Source organism: Aythya ferina (assembly GCF_964211825.1).
Source record: "Aythya ferina genome assembly, chromosome: 5".
NCBI lineage: Eukaryota > Metazoa > Chordata > Aves > Anseriformes > Anatidae > Aythya > Aythya ferina.
The window spans coordinates 39,181,952-39,200,884 of NC_140301.1; the positions used below are offsets into that span (position 1 = coordinate 39,181,952).

At 45.8% G+C, this 18,933-nt stretch overlaps 1 protein-coding gene across 3 annotated transcripts in view; it reads right to left on the reverse strand.

The window, feature by feature from the left end:
• ESRRB (estrogen related receptor beta) overlaps positions 1 to 2,001 on the reverse strand; it is a 132,569-nt gene extending 130,568 nt beyond the window's left edge. Inside the window, exons 1-2 of one of the 3 annotated variants that reach the window (XM_084520866.1) lie at positions 1,845 to 2,001; positions 1,694 to 1,760 (exon numbers count right to left, since the gene is read on the reverse strand). The gene's annotated coding sequence lies outside the window, so the exon portion shown is untranslated. Of the gene's footprint in view, positions 1 to 1,693; positions 1,761 to 1,840 lie in introns of all 3 variants that reach the window. The other 2 variants (XM_084520861.1, XM_084520867.1) reach the window with 2 other exon arrangements.
• Between the last annotated feature and the right edge of the window lie 16,932 nt (positions 2,002 to 18,933).

Here is an 18,933-nt window from a genome sequence, read left to right on the forward strand (position 1 = left end):
TTTGCTCCTACATATTTTATTAATTTTCAGGTATGTGAAAATGACCAAGATTTTCACACAAGTCCCCTACCAGATTTAGCCATTCCAGCTGAAGATGTTACCACCTTCTGCTGCCTGCCAGCTGGAGATTAGGGCTCCAGAAGCTCTGCAGCATAAGGGAACCTTTGAGAGTTTTCTAAACTGCTTCAGGCAAAGGACATCAAGTTAGGGCTCCAGAACTTTCCTGGATTAGGAAGCACCCAAATCTGTTCTTTCATTTCCAAAGCCGCAGGCAGAAAAAGTCTTCACCTGGCATCTGTGGCAGTTTAGAAGAGGTTATAACCATTGGCTTTAACAAGAACTACAGCAAGTCCAGAAAAACTCTACCTTGTTTTTGTGAGTCCACCAGTAATAACAAAGAATGAATAAAAAATGCCTTGGCCTGAGCAGCAGACACGTATCAAAGTACGCCCAGAGAATACCCAGAGTGAGCACTCTGTTCTACACATACACACAGAAATAAAACCTGGAAAGATTTAACTAAAGTCTGAAAGCACCAGGGCAACCATATGCCAGATTACATTTAAACACGCAACTTTAGTCAATCTGCCGCACACAGTATGATAATAGAGCCCCGTCTACCCTTACCTCACTTAGATCCCTCCTAAACTTCCGCTTCTACTGCAGACCTGTGCCTAAAAGAGCTTCTGTGTTTACACCCAGCAAAATACAATGAAACAGAAGACTGTCTTGGACGTGCTCCTACCTAAATTGGTGTAACCACGATATACTCTCTCTGGAAACCACCATCTTCTTCTTCCAATCGCACGCTGCAACGCATTTCACCGACATTGGGCTGTCAATTCCATCACTTGGGGCAGGCGCCTTTCTCGCTTTCAACTTGTTGTGGATGCTTTGCAGAAAAGCTCATTGCTGTTGCTGTACCACTTGTTTAGGACCTTGTTTAGCACCAGCAAGTCCACACCTGTGCTGGCAGGGCATTAGCTGTGCACTCAGACAAATCTCAAAGCAGCGCGGCAGCCTAGCAAGGTCGGCTTCAGGCAAGAGATAGTGTTTCATGTTCTCAGTGACCTTGGCAATGGTGGGGAGGGAGAGGAAGCAGGGTAGTTTTATAGCAAATAACTATTGTAATAAAGCTCATAGCAATTCTCATAGCAGGAGAAGCAGGACAAAGTGAGATTTAAACTAGTTCTGGTGCCAGATCAAATAGGAGGGATTGGGACTGCCAGAAACAGGTTCCCCCTGGGTTTTTGTTTTTGTTTTGTTTTTAATTCAGATTCCTTCAGAGAACTTCTACAAAACCCAAACAGCTACATTATAACCACAGACAGGCCTAACCATAATGTCTGGCTCCAGATCTAAACTCCTTACAGCCAGACTGTTAGTTCAGCTCCCCAGAAAAATCATCACCATTTTCCAAAAGCATGCATGAGGGTGGGAGGTTATTACTGCTCCCTCTTCCCCTCCCCAAGGAGAGGCCACATATTCTTTGATTGTGTGTCTTACTCAATAAAAAAAAGATATGAAAAAAATAAATTAAAATAAAAATTTAACAGATTAAGTTCGTCAAAGAAAGGGGATGTTCCTGGCTGCAGATATCCAAATGAGGAAAAAGCCTTTACAGAAGCCCTTCGGGCACACACTGAGTGGCTTCAGGGCTGCCCACCCACCTCCATCCATGCAGAGGACATACCTGGTGATTGGCACAATCCAGGTGAGTCTACAGAGGAAAACAAGTGCCAGAACAAGCTTCTCAGCCTCTAAAACAAGAAAATAAAGGGAAATTCTGAAGTGGGTGCCTCATGAGCCCCCTCTGAAGCAACATGACCAACCTCCCAACCTGCCTGATCTCTGAGTCAGGTAAATTGTGTCTGAAAGACCCTTGCCCCTGTCCAGAGCTGGTTTGAGGGAGAAGGCACAGCTCTCACTGTCCTCAAAATGCCATCAAACAAGTGTCTTTCAGCACATATGCACTGTGTGTCCATGTCCAGGCTCTGGCTGTGGTGATCTGCAAGGGGAGCTTCTGTGAGGAGAGGCTGGGGCTGCCTGCTGCTGGACACAGGTGGCCCCAATGCACAGCACAGCTGAGCCCCTCAGTCAGGCTACTGGCACCTCAGGGAAACTGTGGTTAAGAAAGGGCAGAAAATGCAGCACTGGCAGTGAGGAGCGAAAAAAAACCTTGTGGCACTCAGGGGTGGAGGAGGGAAAACAGTCGTAAAGGAAGGGAGTGAAGTTTTGCCTGGAAAGAAGGGGAAGGTGGGGGAAAGTGCTTTAGTTTTTGCCTTTGTTTCTCACCATCCTACTCTATTTTAATCAAAAATAAATTAAAATATTTTTCCCTAAGCTGAGTCTGTCTTCCCCATGACAGTAATTGGTAAGTGATATCCCCATCCATACTTGACCCACAAACTTTTTCATTTTCTCCCTTGTCCTGCTGAGGTAAGGGAGTAAGAGAACGGCTGGGTGAGGCTTTGGCAGCTAGGAATAGACAGGACACCAAAAATAATCTAGAACTGTGCCGGAAACTGTTTCGTTCCTGCAGGAGAGGCTACTCTCCCACACAGATCATACCAAAACCCTACCTCCAACTCCTGACTGATGAGGGAATTAAGCCACCAGATTTGGGAGCACTTCAGGGCACATGTGACTTCCACAGACACTGCAATCTGTCTGCAGAGGCCTGCCTCAATTCCCTCGCTGGCAGTGAAGTTCTGCCACCATAAACACTCCCTCACAGTGGGTAAATCAAACACGAAATAGCAGACTAAACACTACTCTCACAGCAGCCTCTCCAGCTCATGGCTGGATCCACTTACACCCCTGGAGGAACTGGGATCCATATCTTCAGCTAATGCCTCTCACCTCTGTGCCATCTAAAGTAACTTCTGAACCCACTCTGTGGCTGCCAGGACTTTGACAGAGAGTTGTAAACCCTTGTGGCTGTTCTGAACATGTACAGACCCAAGTAAAATCCCCTCTCCCATATCTCTATAGGCTAACCAAAACAAGTTATGCTGAATTTAGGCTTCATCGTAGTAATACGTGAGGTGGGTTTTACCTCTTCACTGCAATTTTGCTGCTGTCTCCTCTGCTTCCTCACCTCACCCCTCAAAGTCCTTCTTAATCCAAAGGCTGCCAGTCACATCTGAAAGTTCTCCCCATCCAGATCCATAAGGCATGGGAGTCCTCGCCACCCTGTAGTCTGGAGCACCTCAAAACGCAGCATTTCCTCTCCAAGAGGACAGACAGAGGAAAGGAAAAAAGGACGGGACCCTTTTATTTAAATGTAGTTATCCATATCTGCAATGAAAAAGGTTTTTGCAGAAGGATTTGGTGATCCCCTCTGCTCCTATGGCAGACAGAAATTCATCTCACCAGCTCAGAGCTATCCCACATGAAGAAGCAAAGCTAGAGCACACACGTAGTGGAACAAGCTGCAGGGACCATCAACACCCCTGTCAAGCATTACTGCTCATTTCAGTCACTGAGGACTTGGTCCGGGGATGCTTTGCACCAAGAGGACCTAAAAGATGAGCCACACATGTGGTCCCAGCAGAGAGGCAGCAGTGCTGGGGAGTACCAAGATAACATGGCCGTTGCTCAGGCCAAGTGCACCACAGCTACCCCTCTCAGCCAGCCTGAGCCACACGCTGCAATTTAACACCCCCCACAGCCTGAGAAGGACCCCCAAACCCAACAGTTTCCCTGCCAACCATCCAGAGCCCCTCTCACTCAGACTTGTGGCACCACATGCCACAGACAACATCCCCCTTGCAATGCATCTGAGGCCCCCATGGGATAGCACCCGGTGCTTGCATCCTTGCTCCTAAGGCTTGTTAGCATCACACCAGTCTTCCACCCTGCTTCCAGCCCCCTCCACAGACAGCAGCCCCCCAGTGGACAGGCCCCTTCTGGGCACAGAGGTGCCATGAAGTTCACCACAAACAGCTCTCACATTCTTACTCTGCAGTGGATTTACCCAAAGCTCTTGGAAACGGCTGGTCGAGGAAGGTTCTTGTCAAGTCCACGTTTCAGAAAAAGACATTTTGTCGCTTGGTCCCTCGCTGCTGCTTTAGTCCATGCTCCTACTGCACTGGGACCTAGCCTCACCTGGAATAACCAGTCCCTTCCATCGCTTCTGCCTAGGGCCCTGTGGCCACCAGGAGGAGAGGCCCAGTTCCTTGCCCATCCCCTCCCTTGAAAAAGGTGTCATGGGCACGGCCTCAGCACGCGCTTGCGCCAGGCCATGGCTCCCCATAGCGCACAGAGAGGAAAATCCAAAGCATTTGTGTGTAGCTTCTTCCCTGACAGAACGCACACCAGGCAATCCTGTGCTCACAAGATTGAAAATATTCCACAAACTCACTACCCTTCTGTTTCACACCTGTGCAGTAGTAAGTTCTGTGCAAAAAGTGATAGATTCAGCCCTCTGCGCCTTTGTGAGGCAGGGCAGCGGCTTCAGAGCACTTTGCAAACAGGTAACAAAGACTTCAATAGAAGCAGACCCTTTTTTATGTCCTGTACCAGGTAAGGGTATGATAACAAAATGGAACTCTAAAGGGCTACTTCAGCACGCTCTGAATGAGCAGGTTTGGATTTTGGCAGAAAGCACCAATCATAGGGACCTTACATCCAGATGAGAATCAGGCTAGACTAATTTGAACGGAGATCACCATGAAACAGCATCTAGGCTGAGTTATCTCCACGTGGTGCTCTCCTGACCCCTGTAAATACACATTAAGTTAGCATAGACAAGACCAGAACCTCTTGCTCTGGACTAAATCATGTGCCTTGACATAAGCCCCTGGGATCCATTCACATGGTGAAGCCCCGTGGAAACCTCCTGCTCTTTGGGAAGCCTGTTCTCCAGAGTTGTTGTGCTATGTATGCATTATTCTTCTGGAGAAATTTCTTTTTGCCACATTATCAGATGACACAATTCACAATTTTAAACCTGTAGAAATGGGATGTTAGAAAATGTATAGTCTGTGGATTTTTTTTCACGTCTCCTTCTTAAGTTCCCCGAGAAGACAGCTTATGTTTGGAGAAAAAAAAAAAAAAAAAGTTTATTCTGTTCTCCACTTTCTAAGTGAAGCACCCAACAAGACAATGGTTTCCTAAAGCTCTGTCAACATTTTACGAACAGGAAATTTAACAAAAACACGAGTTTTTGGGAGGAAATGTTTGGAAGTCTTCTGTTAGACCTTTTGTTCTGACTAGTAATCAGGAGAAATTGTTACTCACTCTGGAAAACTTTAATCAAAGAGTAAGACTTGACACCAAAACCACAGTATTAAGAAGCAGGCCTCTGAACTGCTCATTGATTCCCTTCTTCAGAGGTGATTTCTTGAGCCAGGTTCTCCATCACTACAAACTCTTATTTCACCTTCTTCTTCAGAACATGCAGAGAAGCTGCTTCTGCATTATTATATTATGCTTGCAAAATGTTACCCATTCCCCTTGCAAACATTGAGACATGAAGACGGACAACCTCAGTAGTCCGTGTAGTAACAAGACTGCAGACAAAACCCATTCAAACATTACTTTTATTTAGTGGTACAGAGCAATACAAAAGTAAGGAAATTCCCTAACAAAAATGTCGTTAAGGCTGTGACATGACAGAGATGGCTACGGAGTTACTCTTCATCTCTAAGAATTATTTTATGTTTCCAGATGCCTTGTAAGTGATAATTTTCACCACAACTAATTACAGACACACCGTGGTGACTCCCCAGCCAGACTTGTATCCCTTTTATGTTATTATTATTATTACAAGCAGCATTCAGAACCTCAGTGAGGTCCTGGACCCTTTGACACTAAACACCATGCATATGTATATATGCAAATACGGTCTTTATTGCAAATACTTTGTAATTTGAGGCCTGGTCTGCATCATTTCTGTATAAACATAACTATCCCACTTCACAGGAGTGATTCTATAAGAATATAGCACAGAGCAAAGTTATGTAACTATAACCAGATCCATGTTATTCCAGCTTACATCTCCAAAAAAGCTATCTATGCTGAAAGAAGACAAATCCAATGAAAACCGGGTCATGCACAAGCTAGAGGACAGAAGATAAGAGTCAATAAAGACATCAGCAGTTTCACATCTGTGTTTTTACAACTGTGCCCCAACTTACCTCGTGAAAGAATCTTCTACGGGAAATTTTGGGTGTGCACTGCCTTCTCAGGGATGTGAAACAAAGGTGCCTTGTTTCTCTTGTGTTTGACTGTCTTTTTAACTATTATTCTGAGGCTGCAATGTTATTCACCTCTTACTAAATTCCAGGGAATCCACATGCATTAGCAGTATTATGAACGTTCAGAATTAGGGAAGCTCATGCCTTTCTAGTTACTAGAGAATCTCTGTGGGTGTGTGGGTGGCTGTGTGTGTGTGTGTGTGAGAGAGAGAGAGAGAGAGACTGACCAACCAGTAAATCCTCTGATGCACACGCAGTAAGATGTGAGCCTCAACTGAACTCTTCTGTAATTGGGGCATTTGGACAGTCCCTGTCCCATGCGGATTTCCTGGACTCTAATAAGAGTGAGCTCATTCTGCAGTCTTTTCCTAAGGGATAATAATAAGGTCTTCCTCTTCTACCTGTCACCTATTTCATGAAACTTGCATCAACTTAATACCTTTCAGACTTCTGACTGGGTGCAAAATGTGTTCAAAATTAGATAACAGCTTCAAAAGTTGCAGAAACTTACCCAGTGCAATCACATACACAAGAAAGAAAAGCAGGCCTAACAACAAATCTGGGTTAAACCGACAAGGCATTTTTCTAAGGAACAAAATGTTGCAACATAATCTGTATTTCATTTACTTAAAAAAAAAAAAAAATACAACTTTCACTTTTAAGCCAAAAAGATCTGGATTCAGGAACTCTCACCAGTGCAATGCTCAGCTTCACCCTTGTTCACTCCTCTTGTGCTGCCATACCCTTCCTCACAGAGCATGTCTCACTTTGTCCCTGCGCTGCCTGACATGCAGCATTGAAAGAGGGCAGGCATGTGCTGGTATGGCTCCATGAGGCTGTCCTGATGATTCTGTGATTAGAGGCAGATTTAGGGACAAGCTTCCTTGGCCCCAGCGTACATGCATGTGCTAACTGTCATCCTTCATATGTTGATAAATGGTCACGCACAAAGCCCTGGAACTGAAAGCCACATTGTTGTGCTAGATTTATTCCCTTTTCTTACTATGTTCTGTGTTTCAAACCACCTCTGTTCACTCTGAGTCTCTTAGGAACTGCGTGGATATGAAGCAATGGCAGGCTGCAGCCTGGACACCTCCCTTTGCTTCCCTTCAGCGCTGTATTACTCCAAGGAGGCTGGGATGGTCCTCCGCATTCTCAGAATCCAACTTCCTACAAGGCAGGTTTCTTGGAAGAAAATGCTGCAGACGGCTATGTTCTCTAGAGTCAAACCTCAGGATAAATAGGTCTGGATTGTGTTGGTCCCATATGAGGCATCAATGCTATGTCTTTGTCTTATCACTCCACTCCTCCCCCTTCACAAATCCAAAACACTTTCTCTGAATAATCTCAACTGCACTGATTTCTTCCCTCTGCAAGGGAGCCTGGAGCCTGCACTGATATTTTTAGGTAACCCACTTGCTCAGTTTCTTTCCCCTCTGTGAATAGATCCTTCACTTATTCTAACTCATACTGCCGCCACACACATTCCTCATCTCGTTCTTGTTCTGGCACTCTCTCAGAACTGTAAATGCAGCACCTACTTCTTAGATACATGGCTACACTATCACTTGCTGCTGGTTTTTGTGTCTGAGCTCTTCTATGGCTGTACGCCCTATGACCAGCAGTACAGAGATCATAAGGAGACCTTGATAATGCTTCAACCACTTAATATTTTTATGTAGGAAGCCAAGCAAAAATTCCAATTAGTATTTTTATGATTATTCATTAAACCTGATATAGATCCCTTTCCAAAGGAAAGGGAGTAAGATACCCAGCCAGCATGTAGCCTACAATTGAAGAAGTTTCTCATCCAAATTCTGTCTTGCTTCATAACAGCAGTTGGCATAAAATATTGTGAGTCTGGCAGGAGGAAGCTTTGGTGCCAAGTTTATTGAAGTACGAACAAGGAAACTGGTGACAACACAGGACGGGATCAATCCAGTTGGATGGCTGCATCCAACCCATGCTGCTGTCATCTCAAAGGAATTTCCCTTTTGGTATAACTATGACCTGGGTTCTTACTCTGTTCCAAAGCCGAAGATGGCATCTTAGGAATACCTTTTTACACACACCTCTTCTTTCAGTCTATGTGCTTTCTCCCATCTAATTGCTTTTTTTTTTTTTTTTTTTTTTTTTTGCTTCCTCTCGCTCTCAGTCTTCCCTCTCCTTTTTATTTTGGCCCACAAACAAACCCCTTCCCCAGCATGTCAACAGCAGTGGGAAGTAACCTAATTAATAGTTCCTTGATAGCGAACCCCACACACGCACACACCCATCCCCCCAGTATCCCACTGGCAATTCAAGAGCCCTCTCTAAAGAAAGGAAAATATTTCCATACTAATTAATAACAACATCGGGTATTTCTGGGCGGAAGGATCTCGGATTCCCATCTGGGCCTATATCTCTCGAGCTGACTGAGCAATTGTACCTCAAAACACATTTCCCTTTCCAAATCCTTGTGTCATTAACTGTTTGTGCTGCTCTCCGCATCAAACATCTTTGTCAGCCTGGCTTGTATCTTAACTGGTATATTTGCAATTGAGTTCAGGCTAAATTCCTTCAGTGCTCAGCTTGCCTCTCTCTTTCAGAACGTGCCACTTGCTCATAAACCTACATTGCTTCCCTCATGCCTTCTCCATCAGGATTCATGTGAGCCAAGGACCTTTCCACGTTGTGGTTCTCCAAGGACACAGATGCTACCAGATCCATTTAAAATGTCTCTGCTGCTTGACATCCCCTGACATCCACTTCACTGTCTCTGTTTCTGCCACAACCGCTTTTAAAAAATCAAGTGCTGCTTTTGAAGCACGCCTGCAGAGGTGGAGGAGATCTCAGAGTTGGCTGATATATGGCACAGATTTATTCTATGTGGCTTGTGTTTTCATGTAATAGTATAGTCCTACTATACTGTCTTCTCATGCTAATAAAAGGTGCTTCACTGAGGACTGTGTACATTTGGGCTTGCAGGGAAGAGAGGGACCATATGAGAATTTTTCCATCCTGGCTTGGAATCATCAAAAGGAAGAGTTGTGTCTCCTGCCCCTAGAGATGACCTGAAACAGCTAGACTAGTTAGTCCCTCTATATCTCAGGCCAGCAAAAGAACAAAAAGCAAATAAAGACAAATGTGGAAAACACTGGTGCTTCTGAAGAAAAAAATGCAGGAAGGCAGAGCTCTTCTCAATGAGAAAAAACAGTAGGGTTCCTGTACCACCTACCAGTTCCTTAAAGCTGTGACAAATGAGCAAGAGTATTTCCTATAAGCCCTATACAGACAGAATTGTGATAGGGGACACCAGCATTGAAAGAGACAGCCAGACCCCATCCTACACACTGGAAGACACCAGGCTGTCTCCAGGGACTGTCGAAGTAGCAGGAACAAGAATAACAGCCACAGAAAGGTTCACAGCAAGAAGATTCCCATAAGCACGGGTCCCTTTTCTACACAGAGTTAGCTGAAAAATACTTTCAGATAAGCATTTAGATAAAACAAATGCATAAGGAGAACGTTTACTAAGCAGTGAGCTGGTGAGAGGCATCTTCAAAACAGAGCAGTAAAGAAAGACCTGTAAAATGCAACAAACGAGGAAGATAAGTGAGGTGCCTCCACATATTCTGTCGCTGTGGTGCTGCATGCACAGCCTCCACCACGTCACATATTCCACGTGTCCATTTCCTATGCCAGCCTTCTTCTGAAGAGCCTTATAGAGCCTGAGGAGCCCCAGCTTTTCCCCAAGCCTCCCTACGTCCTCATAGCCCCCAGTGCCTGCCTGGCCACAGATTTGCCCAGAATCCACAAAAAAAAAAAAAAAAAAAAAAAACCTGCACAGCAGTGCCTTGCACAGCAAAACACACGTTTCCATCCACAAGGCTGAAAGAAGGAAGGATGGAAGGAACAGCAGAAGAAAGGATCCCTTTTAAAGGAGGGGGAAGAAGGATGGCAACAGAAGCAAATAGGAGGGAGAGTGAGAGGGGCCATAAATTCCCTTCTAATTCCAAATAATTCCGATTACATGGATGAGTAGTTTTCAATCAGAAAGATAATCTCAAAGATAGATGGCAGGATAATTGCTCGTTGGCGCGACGTAAATATTGTGTCGTTTCTATTAATCTCAGCGAATCGGGTGTCAGGGTTGTCACTCATTCATCAAAACAAATTAAAAAAAACATATTAAAAAAAGAGAGTGATGCTAGAGGGAGGGGGATGTGTATCCAATAAGCAACTGAAGGCGTGCAAGGTAATGAATGCTGCTTACATGCTGTTTGTATTTTTTGGTTTATAAAAGCTAAAAGTAATTCAGGCAGTAGGTCTTTATTAACCTCTCAGTAGGGACTGCAAGGGGCAGTGCTGCATGCAGAACAGCAATAGGGCTGCAGAATGGGACTAGGAGAGCACAACAGGGGGAGGGAAGCATATGACAGACCCCAGATATCATGACTGGGTAGTCTGGACAGGAGATACTGCAGGATCACAGTACCTGGGAGAAAGGACACGGATCACACCATAAAACTAAGGCAGTGCCACCACATGCCATGTGTAGGAGTGGGCAGGGAATGGAGAGTGGTGTGGGGTGGTTAGCAAACAAGGCACATGGTGCTCCTAAATGGTGCAATTTGCCAACCAGCTGCAGGATAACAGCATGTCTCTGCCTCACTGTTATAACCCCTAGCTCCCTGGCACTGTATCCCTTAGGCATTGTGCCCCCTCTCCCCAGCCCTGTAACCTGCCTGCTCTCAAGCACTCTTTATGGGGCAAATACAGCCCTTCAGTCCCCTGGCCAGGCAGCAGTCTACTCTCTTAGTTCATTTCTGCTGATCCAACAGGAACAAGCATCCCCATTTCCCAGCACTCTCCCATTCTGAAGGGACCCCTCACTTGCCTTGGCCCGCACTTACAGGTAATAGCTAGGGTCACACACTGGCCATTCACCATGCCATCACCCTGATTGCACAGATAATTTCCTTAGGAAGATCCTCATTCCACTCTGATATCTCTTTCCTGTGGGTTGACACCTCTTTTCCCAGGTTAGAAGCCCTGATCTTAGCATCTGTGCATGGGAGTTTCCCTGGTGGGTGCTAGTCTGAAAATACCACTCACAGCACACAGCTGACATTGGTTTGCTGGTCCAGAGAGCTTGGAGCAAATGACCTCAAAGAAAAGGCTGCCCACGTACCTTTCTGTGTTCCCAAGGATATAGTCACATCATTCCAAGAGTGGAAAAGTTACACTATAGACCATAGCCTCCAGCCATGCCATCCTGTGCTGCGCCCCACAAGAGCTGGTGGACCCATCTAGAAAAGCATTTGGAGAGATGAATGCCCCAGGAAACTCAGCTGTGGGCAGGAAGCGGTTCATAACCGAGCAGGGAGGTTCTCCAAGTCAGAACTATTTGAGCCTGCTGCTCACTGCTGTGATGTGACAGGGAACCCTTACCATGCATCACGATCATCCGAAGTCACTGAAGATCCTATGGTCCTCTTACAACTAGTCGCCTCAGTTTGGTGTTGTCTATGCAGCATTTCTGTGGGGCTTGAAAGCAACTGTTCCTTTCCCTGCCTGCAGTCTGGAATGGCCAAAACACTGCTTGAAGCTTGGGCTCTGACTGATGTGTTGCAAGTACTTTGAGATGAAAGAAATGCAGAGGTATTACGTTTTTAGACCAGGCTTAGTCTGTCAGCTAAGACAAGTTTTACCCTCCTGAGCTCCAGGAAGAAGCTGACAGATTTTGGCTGTAAGTTAGCTTAGTGCTTTGCAAACAGCCTGCTAACACAAGGACCTGAACCAGTGCCCAGTGGCTGTCTTCACTAAACGGATTTGAAAAATGCTAATATTTCATCCCTGGCCACAACAGCGTTTCTGTTCATTTACTGCTGTTGTTTGTTAAGTGAACTTATTTATTTAAAATGCCATTCTATGGGCAGCTCCTGTTGAAAGCTGGAAACAAATTCCCCATGGATGTCCTCATGCCAGGCTGTGGCAGACCTGGTCCCAATGTAGGCCAAGATTCATTAGGATTGAGTGCTGTTCTCACTGCACGGTCCTCTGGGACAGAGGGAGCGCAGAGACTTGTCCCAGCAATACTTTTAACCTGTCAATCCAGCCAGCAACGCAATATCCGCTGGGGATTTCAGCTGCTTCTGTGATCCTGCCTTATCTCCCTACATCCCCTGGCGTGCCCGCCACTCGGTGAAATGTCACTTCTCTCTCCCCTTCTTCCAAGATGGAAGTGAACTTGTGTGCCTGGCAGGGGGGCTGACAGACATGAGCTGAAAGGCTGTCAAGGACCCACTGAAAAGCGGGCAAGCCACGCTGTGTCAGATTTCGGGGTCTAACACTGCAGCTTTCTGTCTGCTCTTGGGCCAGCTCTAAATGGAGCCTTTGATAGGCAGCCAGGCAGCTGTCATCACAGGGTCAGCCTCAGAAGCAGGAGGGTACGAGCACCTGGGAAGCACATGCCAGTGCACGGAGAATAGCAGCAGCATTGTGAGGCTGGGCACTGACGGGAACTAGGGGCGCTGGAACAAGGGGAGAGCCGAGTGTTAGACAGCGGGATGCACCGAGTGCCTCCGTCCACAAATCCCAGAGAAACCTCAGTTCCACGGTGACTTCTCATGGGTGAAGTGCCACCACAAAACCAGCCTCCTAACTCCTCAGTGCTCATCTCTCTCACTAAGAAATTAGCCTAAAAGAGACTCCTAAAGGGTAAAGTGTGCAAAGAACGCTATTTCCGATAACCACTCAATGTCATATCCCACTTCCCATGGGTGGGAACAGCAGCGGCCTTTTACTTTGTTGTGGCTGAACTCAGGACACCTAAGCATGAGTAGATGCTCAAGAGCAGCGTGCCTCCTCCCACTACATCACAACTTTTCTAGTGAGCACCTATGTAGGTCCCTAATACAAGAGATTCAGCTCACCCCTGATGGCTGTGTGGGGAGAATAAAATGCTACGCTGAAAGGTATCTCCATGATAGCTTCACCCAAAGGCCTGATACCCATGCCTGTGCAAGCTGGAGTTACAGTTTTCAGCCCAGTTTATGACTACCAATTAAGTCAGTTCTATCACTCTGGAACAAGAGTTGGTCCTTTGCTTAGAATCAAGGACTTTCAAGTTACACCTGAAACACCTTGGTGTGGGAACCAGCTCACAGTCTGGACCCTCAGATAATGTTTTTTTCTTTTCTTCTTCTTCCAGAGACACTTTTGGAAAACCAGCACCTGTAGAGCGAGAGTTCTGTCACAAATGAGAGATTGGATGAAACTGAAAATGTTAGTAAATGATGAACATCATTGCAAGTCATCAGCAAAAGAACAGGTCAAAAACTCAGTTGCACCTGGGTCCGTGCTAGGACTACTGATATATATTATGAGTGACCTGAAAACTGTTGGTAGAAAACTGCAGATGACAGCCTTGTTTAAATTAATCAAGGTAAATGTGGACTCAGAAGAACCTCAGACTGACAAAGCTGGATGGAAGGGCAGACAACTGAGAGTGAAATCTAGCATCAGCCAAAGCCGGGCAGGGCAGACTGTCCTCAGCACTTCCATAGGGCTGGAATTTCCAGATGAATACAGGAAACAGACGTTTCAATAGCAATGACCTTTAATTCTACATCAGTGTCAAGAAAAAAAAAAAAAAAGCACAAAACACCACTCATTCAGATACCCCAGGAAGGAAATACTAAGTGATAATAGATAGGAATTTTTGTCCCTATCTTCTGTACTCTACAGAAGCACTGCCTCTGAGGAGAAATGTCTTTACCCTTTTATTCCCTTCCTCGGATACTACTATAAAGAGCACACTGGAACTATGCTCTCTCTCAAAGAGAGCTACCACAGTCAGTTAGCACTGGATAACTTGTGGATGAAGACAGGAGGAAGAGAAGTGCAAAGCTGAGAGATAAAAGTGCCTGAAGAAGCCACTGCAACATGCTTCTTTGCAATAGGAGCATGGCACAACATTCAATGACAGCAAAAAGCAAGTCCTCATTTAGAATATATGCAGCCACATTAACTCATGGGACTTACCCCCACCAGGTAGCAGTCAAGATACTGATTAAGCAGGATTTAAAATAGGATTAATTAGGAGTATGAATTAGGAGGTGATTTATACAGGTTCTCCAGTTGTCTATTCTCTCACTAACAGCAGCCAAAACCTGCTGCAAGAGTCTCAGAGTAGTTTGGGATAATCTGCCTCCTAACATCAGGATACAAATATAAATTATAATCTCAACAGAGATTCAATTTAAACCTGCAGCACGTGGTGCCCTACTTCCCCAAAACTTCATAAGCTGGCAGGACTCTGCACACTGCAGGGTAGCAGTGTTCCTACAGAACATTCCTCCAGAAAAAGATTAGAACTGTACACAGCTGTCCCCTCACCTGGCCAAGGCACCACCAACTGGATCCACCTTCTAGGAGAAAAGGCAAAGAACACCCACACTTGGAGGCTGAAGTCAACCTCAAACCAGCAGGAGAAATAACTTACCCTCCAGACTCCATGCTCCAAACCCAGCTCTCCTGGAGCACCCTATATCAACCACCCTGGGAAAGAGCACAAAAGGAGCAGGCAGATAATTGGTGCCAACTTGTGAAATAACTTGTGCATCTCAGCCCACCGTGGTCTATTTCAAGTGCTGGATGGCTCCTTTCTGTGTAATTCCTCTGCACCTTCTTCCCTCCAGACCTCCCTCCTCTGCCCCTCTAGATGAGGAGATAGCTGTGGGCACCAGAAGCTACAGGAAGATAAGCCTGACTTGTTACCCAGAGGCAGAACAACTGCACCGGCCATGTGAACCCAGCTTGCTGGGGTCAGGCTACAAAGCACTGCAGGGTACAAAAAGCCATCAAAGGGAAAAATGATAATCTTCCTTCCCTGGTTACATTTCCCAGCTCTGCCTGGCCCTTTCCTGACCTTTACAGACTGACAACCCACTAAAGATGAACGTACACACACAGACACACACACCCCTTGCACAGAGCATTCCCCACATAGCGTAACTGCCCAGGACCAGCCAGCTCCAACATTCGGTGGCATCAGGATTGATGCTACCCTATGAAAACACTTGCATTATACGTTCCTTTTAACCTGCTCCACTTAGGATGAGGTAGGCACAGCAGACCCTCTCCGGACTGGTGAGTACAAGCTCACCCTAAGAAAAGCCCACTCATTTCCCCTCACTGGAGCACTACGAGGACTGTGTAGAGACTTCATCACTGCATGAGCACCTCTGGGGACATCTAAGGCCCTTCTCACTGGATAGTCCCATGCAGAGCAGCACAGCACTCATAGCTCCCAGCTGTGAGAAACGCAGACCTGCTCTTCAAGGGATGGGTTTCCAGAGTCCTCTGGACAGTGAGGTGATGTGAGAGATGACACCTCTAGCTAGTGGGAAAAATAGGGGCATATTTAGCACATGTCCCAGCTGAAAAGCAGGAATGTCAGGGCCATAAGGCAGCATAACCTGCAGCAATGGCCCAACACAGTCTAGGCCTGACAACAAGGCAGATTCCCCAACAGCACAAACGGTGAACATTAACCTCTTCCAAGAGCCCTACTGCTCCATTTTGTCTCTCAAATGCTAAATAGAGAACACAGAGTCTAATGCCACAACAAAAGCCTGGAAGCCCTGGTCCTGAGCCTGGCTCACCCACATTAACACCTCCCTAGCACTGACTTCATTACTTCCCTGCTCCTCTGTTTCTCCACAACAAGTTCCTCTGGGGATGGTGTTGATCAGGGTGGCCATGCCTGAGTAGCTCTCTGGAGATGCTGAAAGGGAATACTGGAGAAGGACAGAGCAGGTTGCTTACAGTGCATTTGGTTACAGATTGCACTCATTTCCTGCCTCCATCAGCCTTCTGCTCCTGCACTGCAGCAAAATCCTTCTGATCCCACACCTGGACCCCATTCCGAGCTTTTCTGTCACTGATTAGCTACACTGCCCTGAGGGCACCCTAAAGGCAGAGCTCCTTACAGAGGGCACAGGTCTCCTCTCCAGAGCATGCTCACAGACCCAGCTGTACGCACAGTGCTTCTGACCACACTCCCACTGGCTAATCCATCAGCACTCAGACACAGACTACATGTCTATCCAAACCTCACAGAGGCCTCTGGGAGGATTTCCACTGACTTCCACAAACAGTGAGTCAGACTCGTTTGTCTCTCCAAGGAACACATTCTTAGGATTCCCCCCATGGACAGTAACCTACCAGTCTCCAGATACCAAATGACTAACCTCACATGGCTGCACATCCTCCTGGCACCGCAGTCTTTTAGGCTTCTCTTCTCCAAATATCACGTTCAATCTGGTTTGCTTTCACTCGAACATCTCCTGGCACCAGGAACCTTTATTTCCTACCACTCTTTCCAATTTCCAAATCCCTTTGGCATCTCCACGCTGCAGTCACTGGTTACAGTGCTCCCAATTTAGTTTCCTCTGTGGAAATTAATTAATAGATATATAGAAGAGGAGGAAAGCAGACTAATGAAAAGGATTAATCATACCAGGCTGAATGCTGATCCCTGTCCCACCTCACTGGCCATCTCATACTATTACATACCAGCTTTTCAAGGACTAAGACAAGATCTTTCTGTCTCAAACTTACAACGATCATTCTTTGACTGGTTTTCAGTTTCCATTCTCTTTCCTATCTGGAGAACAAATGAACACTGCTAATGGGATTTCATATAGCAGAATCATATAGCAGATTCACTAGGACTCAGATACATGTAAGGTATCAGCCAAAAAGGTGAGTGAACAAGCAAAAGCAACCGCAATCTAAGAGCACTTGCCTGGCCTGGTTTACTCTCCCTACCATCTTCACAGATGTCATTACTTGCTCTTAAGAGCTCCACTTCATTTCTTTCTCTTTTCCATCTCAGTTTCCAAGGAGATACCTCCACCACAAGAACCTCGATACTCCCACCGTCCCTATCCCTTGCTTCCAGCCTCTCTTGAGCACATTTCTGCTCACATCATCTTACACTAAAGCTGGAAATAAGGAAAACCAAGGTACAATCTGAAGAGCTCAAGAATTTATATAAAAATATCTGCAGTAGCTGAAAGTACTATACATTTGCATGTATAGGCACGCCAGTGGATGTAAAGTCACTTTCGGCCCTGGAAAGCTCCTCACTGCTTCTCACAAGTAGGAAGTGGCCACAAAAAGTGCTCAACATCCAGAGGAACTTTGCAGCTTCAATTACAACTGCTGCATTTAAGCTGCCTGTGGATCACTAATGATGATGCTGACAGATATCTCAAGAAGAATGAGACCAATGCTCTATCTATCTCATTCTGAGGCCTGAAAAAAAAAAAAAAAAAAAAATCAATTTATTTGTTATCTGAACATCTCTCAAGGAAGATGGCAGAGCAAATGTGTCCTTCCCATACGCACAAAATTTGCTGGGTTGGAGTACAGGTCCATTTCCCTCCTCAGGGAAGGCAAGATATACTGCTTCCCAGAATGTCTCCAGATTGGTCCAAGATTGTTATGAGCGGGCTAATAAATGGGTTAAAACTTGATTGGAAGATTAGTCTCAGAGGGCAATGGTTATATACTGCCTCAAGGTCAGTAACAAGATGTATGCAGGGGTGCATCCCGGGACCCGACCTGTTTAAAATCTGTGTGTATGATTTGGAGGATGAGAATGTGCTTTGTCACATCAAGTTTACACTTGACACAAAACTGGAGGGGTGGTCAATATGCTCAAAGCATGGCTGCCATCCAGAAGGACCTACACAAGCTGCAGGAATTGGACTAAGATGAACCTTGTGGCATTCAACAAGGACAAACGTGAAGTCCCACACCTTGGAAGAAATAAGACACTGCAGCAGTCCATGGCATGCAATGCCTGGTTGGGCAGCAGTTCTGCTGAAGAGGACCTGGGGCCTGATGGGCAGTAAACTGAGTAAGAGCCAGCAGTACGCCCTGGCAGCAAAAATGGCCAACAGTACCCTGAGCTGTATTCACAGGACCACAGCCTGTAATTATTTCCCTTCAATTAACACTTGTCAGACTACATCTTGAATACGGCGTTCAGATTTGGGGGCCTCCGTACAAGAGAGAGATTGATAAATAGGAACAAGTTAAATAGAAGGTGAACAAGGTGGCCAGGGAGGCTGGAGCATGTGCCTTGCAAGGGAAGACTGAGGGTACCAGGCTTGTTTAGCCTGGAGAAGAGGTGGCCTTGGAGGCACCTAGCAGCAGACATTCAATTCAGACACCTACCAGGAGCTTATCAAGAGCCAGACTCTTTACAGAAGTACAAGGAGGGATGGCAGTACACAGCAGATAGAAATAGAAACAAGGGAGGTTCACAGTGGATAGAAGAAAAAGCTTTTCCAGCATGAAGACTGTCAAGCATTGGTACAAGCTGCACAGAGAGGCTGTGCCATCTCCATCTTTGGAGGTTTCCAAGGTGTGACAAGGATAATTTATACCAAGAGCCTCCAAAGATCTTGCCAGTGATCTCACTCAATACTTAAAATAAATAATTAAATGAAAATTTTAAAGTCCTATGAAACTCAGGCAAAGTCTGAAGCAGTGATAGTGAAATTCCCATATTCTGAAAAGGACAAATGGATGTTGTCAGGGAACTCTAGATTGGTTAGGCTTGATCTCAGCCTGGACAAAACAACGAAACAGTTAATTCAGAATTATAATGGGAAAAATAAAATCAGAGGCTAAAAATATAATGGAAACTAGGTCTTGTTAGGCTGCTACC